A 5,985-nucleotide genomic window follows, 5' to 3' on the forward strand; every position below is an offset into this window, starting at 1 on the left:
TCCTCCATTCGGGCTAGGAAACTGGTAGGGCAGGGTTGTTTGACTTATTTGTCTAATGTTTGGGATGTTGAGGTTAAGTCTCCCTCTATTGAGTCTGTTCCTGTGGTGTTAGAATTGAGAGAGCTTAAAGCTCAAATCCAAAGGCAACTTGATAAAGGTTTCATCTGTCCTAGTGTTTCCCCGTGGGGAGCTCCTGTCTTGTTTGTTAAGAAGAATCAGGGTACTATGAGGACTGGTGATTTTATCTTAAGCCATAAGAGAGTGGATTAATACCAGAATGACAAGTTTATGGATAAAAAAGGTCCCAATGAGTATACTTGGGTGAAGGCAATTGAAGTGTTTTAGTAAGAAAGTGTGTATAAATTGGTTAGTCCTCTGAATTTGATGGGTATACCTGAGTTTGAGGTGTCGTGTTGATGAAAATGTTGACTTGTAGCGATAGTTAGGGCTGAATGAACATAATGGTAATAACAGTTCATGGTAGATTGTGACGGGATGCAACTATATAATAAGATTGTGGCTAAGCGAATTTGGTGTAGTAATTATGACTTGCGAGTATCTAAGGTTGTGGTTTTCTAATATTTGGTGAATAACGTGGTTGTAAGGAAAGTTTTAAGAGATGGTGGGACACCATTCATATAGAAATTAAATAGATAGAGTCATAATGAAGAAAAATGGTGGTATGTAGTACAACCTTTAGAGAGAGGCGAGAGCAAGAATATTTTTTTTGATAGGCTAAAGAGTTATCTTTAGAGGAGTAGATAATTGGGTTTAGAGACACGTGATTTCATTTGTTTTGTTGTGGCTATGGTAATAGTGTTACAAGTCTGTCAGATTGGTTAAAAACTATTGGAAAGGACTTGAGAAATGAGTGTACAGACATTAGCTCGAGTGTGATGATAAGTGTTTAGTTGTTGTTTTGAGTTTATTAATGAGTACGATTGAATTTTAGCGAAGGATATGGTAAGATCGATGGAGATGCAATAAATGATAAGCGGAGATCCATGAATTCATAAAAATCTTCAAGGTACAAGATAATGTTGATAGAGAAAGGGATTGTATTATATGGTGGAAATTACAATTCAGATTTTTCATTGTAAGTCTACATTCGTGGTGATATATTTTGTCAAGGTATGAATTGGAAAGGTGAGAAATGATCAATTGTATCCGGTATTGAGCATTTGAAAGGACTTACACCTGGGTTGAGTCGTAAAGTTTATTACTATTGATTGCTAAGTACCTAAGAAAGGTTTTCATGTAAAAGTATTGGTTTAGAGTGAGATAAATGGTCGGAGTGTTTATGATGATTGATAGTGTTGTGAGTATGACGCACTAGTTATGCTCTCGTGTGTTTTCACTATTGTGGGTGGATCCCTATGGTGGATTAGGGGTACCAAATCCTACGATTTTCTCTTGGTTGAGTGGGAAGATTGGGAAGATTTGGTTATTTCGAATGACATAATTGGTGTTGTTTTGGTTAAAGTATTTTAGTGGGTCTACATGTACCACCTTGCTTATGAGAATTTATAGAAGAACTGCCATGCATAATTGTGGTTATCCGGCAATTTTAATTTTCCTTTAGTCGTTGAGGTCATGTATCGATCATGTGTGGTTGAATGTGGGGATCATTGGGTCCAATTATACTGTTCTTAAGAGGTAATCTACAATTGCTAAATCCAACATTTGATAGTGTGGTTAGAGGGCTTGTATGCTTGGACATATCTCTCGATGAGTATCTGATGTTTATAGATCAAATGTTTATAACTTAAGCTCATGGGAAATTGGGTTGTGAGATGGAGATGTTGATAAGAACTATGATTGGTTGGGTATTATGATTGTATGTTGGTTGGTTCAGGTTCACTTCTAATTGTAGCGAGTATTGATTTAGAATATTATCATGCTTATGTGAGAAATGATTAGTCCTGATGATTGTGTCAAGATCCTTGATAACATGTGGAAGACGTGTGTACGATCAACCTTGGTGGTTGTTGGAAATCATTTTGTTGATTAGTTAAGTTTACATACAATAATATTAATCACTATAGTACTGAGATGACTTCATCGAGGCATTGTAAGGGAGGATGTGTAGGTATTCCATTGGTTGATTTGAGGTTGGAGATGTGAAACCCTTAGTGGGAAGTGAAATTTGGTAAGAAGGGCATGTGAGAGAAGTATCCCCAATAATTCGATGATTCAGATACTACTCTACCCTTACTTTAGCCAGTCTTTCCTAGTTGATCACTCGGGGAAGAGTGGGTAAATTGGTATCTATTGTAACGACTTGATTTTCGTCATTAGGGAAAAGCCAATGGGGCTAGAAAACTTTTGAGTAGTAACTTTGGATTTTCCAACCTAGTCCAGATTTGGACGAAATCGGAGTCATCGAGGTGTAGGGAAATCTGGTAACAATCGGGTGAAGTATCTATGATTTTGATTGCATGAGTAGTTAGATAACTCGTTAAAGAATCCGTACGACTTTACGAAATTGAATTTGGGTGAGTAGAACTCCTGAAATTGATCTTGGCATAAAGGGTATTTTCTAAGCGTCGTTGGTTAGAGGTTTGTTATGAAATGGGGATTTTAGAATTCTTGAATTAGCACTCTGTCTCGAGAATGTCGCCTTGGTGCTGGGTTTTACTGTTGTGGTGGGGTGGTGGCCATTGTGGCGGGCTCGACGACAATTAAAGTCGTTAATAAACCCCTAAATGACCTCATTATGCACTTTTCAATTTTTAGAGCTAAGGAACGAACCCCAAGCGACTCCTACTCGTTTTTCACCATTCTTAAGGCTAAAGGTAAGCTTTTCACTCCCCAAATCCATTTTTTGATCCGTAGAACGTAATAGAATGGGTGAATATTAATGGGGGAGGGTTTTGTTATAGATTCTATGGTGGAAACAACTCTAATTTGGATAATTGGGATAATGGGTTTGATCTAGGGTTTATAGAATTGTTAGTAATTCGGGTAATTAATAATTGTTTATTGATTCCCATATTATATTGATTGTTTATAGACCAAGAACAAGCGGAACGAATCTGAAAAGGGAAGGATCAAGTTTCTTAGGGTTTCAAGCTTGTTTCAAGGTAGGTGATAGTTCTGTTTCTATGATTGTGTGATGTATGTTTGTTCTTGATTCATTATGATACATGTATGTATGCGAGTATTGCATTATTGATCACACTTGTTGTAAATGAGGATAATTGAATAATTGTATGCCATGAATCACCTCTTGTTGTATGATTGTGAGAACATACATTGTGATTGTGATTGTGGTTTGTTGAATGGGCGGGTTTCACGATCCGACAAACTAACTGGGATCGATTGCCACGTTTCGGCATAAGTATGGGATCGGTTGTCACGTTCCGGCATAATTAACTTGGATCGGTTGCCACGTTTTGGCATAACTATGGAATCAGTTGCCACGTTTTGGCATAACTGTGGGATCGGTTGCCATGTTCCGGCATAATTATGGGATCGGATACCACGTTCCAATATGCTAATTGTTTGGGTTTAGGTTCCATGAGAGGACCATTGAATTGGGTTCCATGAGAAGACCATTAAATTGTGTTCTGTATCTACTTGTGATGAGTTTATTTAAATCTAGTGATGATTGATATTGGAAGACGGTATGTTGCTCTAAATTGATATAATTGTGATATGTGAGAATCGTGAAGCTATTCATTGTTTGTATGTGTTGATGATATTGTATATGTTCGATATGTGCATGTGATTATATTATTGTATTGACTAATGTATGTTACACTTATTGGGATAGCCACGTGATCCTACTAGTACACTGTGGTTGTGTACTGATACTGCATTTGCTTGTTCTTTGTTTAGTACAGGGCATCTTCAGCCGGCTATTGATAGACCTCAGCTAGGTGACTATTGATCGTGACCAAATTTAAGGGCAATCCAGTTCTTTCAGGCTGCCATGGGTCTCTCTTGTTTAAGTCCATTCTTTTTGAACTTTGAAAATTTGTTTAAGGTGTTTGTTTAGTTTCGGGGTTGTACCCCTTATTCTTAGACTCATCGTTAGTAGTGTTTTGCTACAATGACTTTGAGGTACTAGGGGTTGTTCTTCCACATTAGTTTGATTAGTTGTTTGTTAAAAACCTTTGGAGTTTATGGGAACTTTATATAATTTCTGCATTTAAACCTGCTTCTGTATCTTTAAATGCCTTAGTTTTTGGTTGAGTTTGTTAGTTTGGGTTGCAGTAATGGTTCTCCCACCGGAGTGTTAGTGTGGGTGCCAATCACGATGGTCTGGGTCGTGACACTCTTGGTCTTCAATGGAGTTCTAGAGAGAAGATTTTGGAGATGAGGGAAATTGGGATTTGATTTTGGGGTCTTGGGTTATGATTAATTAAAGGGTGTTTTAATACCATAAACTACTTTATATTAGTGAGATAAACCCATAATAACCGACCCTTAATGAAAACTAATTAATTAACAATTTACCAAATAGACCCTACACTTGGCCGAACCAAACCAGTAAAACAGTGATGATCTACGGACCTCCCAACCTCAGACTGTGGGTGGGTCCACGGACCGTCCTGTCAAGGCGTGATTTGGATCTGAGACATGACAAATGAGGCCTTGACCTATGGAGCAAGACCACGAGGTGTGGATGGACCTACGCCTCGTAGGTCCCATCCGTGGTTCATAAGGTTTTGCTAATTGGGGTAGATTTGGTGAGCTTTGTGGGTTAGGCTTTAGGGTCCTCCTCAAGGACCTCTAGGGTGGTCCTTGGGGAGTCGTACCCGGATGTTTAACCCCTAAACACCTCATTCTAAGTTCGGGAACTCGTTTTACAACATTTACTCACATGTCCAACTCTAAACTCACACATGAAGCTCTAGTTTCACCTACTTGATTCTGTTAAGCTTTAGCTAGGTCTTACTAGTTTTTACGGGGTGTTACAATATCTCCCCTTAGGAACATTCATCCTCCAATGACACTTTAAACACTTTATGGAATTAAAGACTCAAGACTAGGAGTCCATCATGCTGAAACATCACAATAATGCACAACTCAAGATACACTATTCACAGTGTGCACTTAATCCAAGGAGGAAACATCCACTCCAACTCAACATGTTCAATACAATACAAAGAAGTATGAACTTATATCTAACAACCCATTCATGCATGAGATTTTCATAACTAATCATGTTTAAGGAGGAACTTCCATCTCCTAGTCATAACATGCTCAACATACTCTCATGGAGCTCATATGAAATTTATTCTCAAAAAGCATTCCATTCAAGGAGGAATTTCTCAACTCCTAACTAAAGCATGCTCATATATTCTTCTCATGAAGTACAATAGGCACTCATACTCAATGCATTACATCATGAGGGAAAATAATTCACATAAACTCATTTTCTCAAAACCTAAGTTTTCATGAACATGCATTATATAAAGAAGCCATGGCATCACATAAGCACATAACAACAATATTAGCTAGGCACACCATCTCCCCCTTGGGAGTGAGCCTTCACAAACACTTCCAAACATCATTAATCACATAGTCATAGGAAGAATTACCTTTTCCAACTATAAGCAAGCTCAACACAATATTATGGAGCCAATCATTTCATCAAAAACTTAATAAAACATGTTCATCACAACATCTCATGAAGTCAAATATGTCAATCACCATACTAAGATGCACAACAAGATGAAGAACATGTAAATCATGAAAAATCCATTTTATACAAAATAAAAATCTTTCAAAAACATGCATAACATAAAGAGATCATGGGAATTTCTAATGCACTCATGACTCCTAAACATAAAACAAGCCCAAAAAAGAACTATTGGTCTCAAGCTAGAATAGGAATAGAAGAAAAGGATGAGGATATCGGGACTCTCAATCAATTTTGCTACTTAAGCACATGATCTCCCCCTTGGGAGTAAGCCCCCTTTTACTAAAACCTCAAATACTACTCCTTTCAAAAAAACTCAAGCATTATCAAGGCTT

The sequence above is a fragment of the Solanum verrucosum genome, unplaced genomic scaffold, assembly GCF_900185275.1.
Source record: "Solanum verrucosum unplaced genomic scaffold, falcon-dt-bn FXZP01000011.1, whole genome shotgun sequence".
Lineage (NCBI taxonomy): Eukaryota > Viridiplantae > Streptophyta > Magnoliopsida > Solanales > Solanaceae > Solanum > Solanum verrucosum.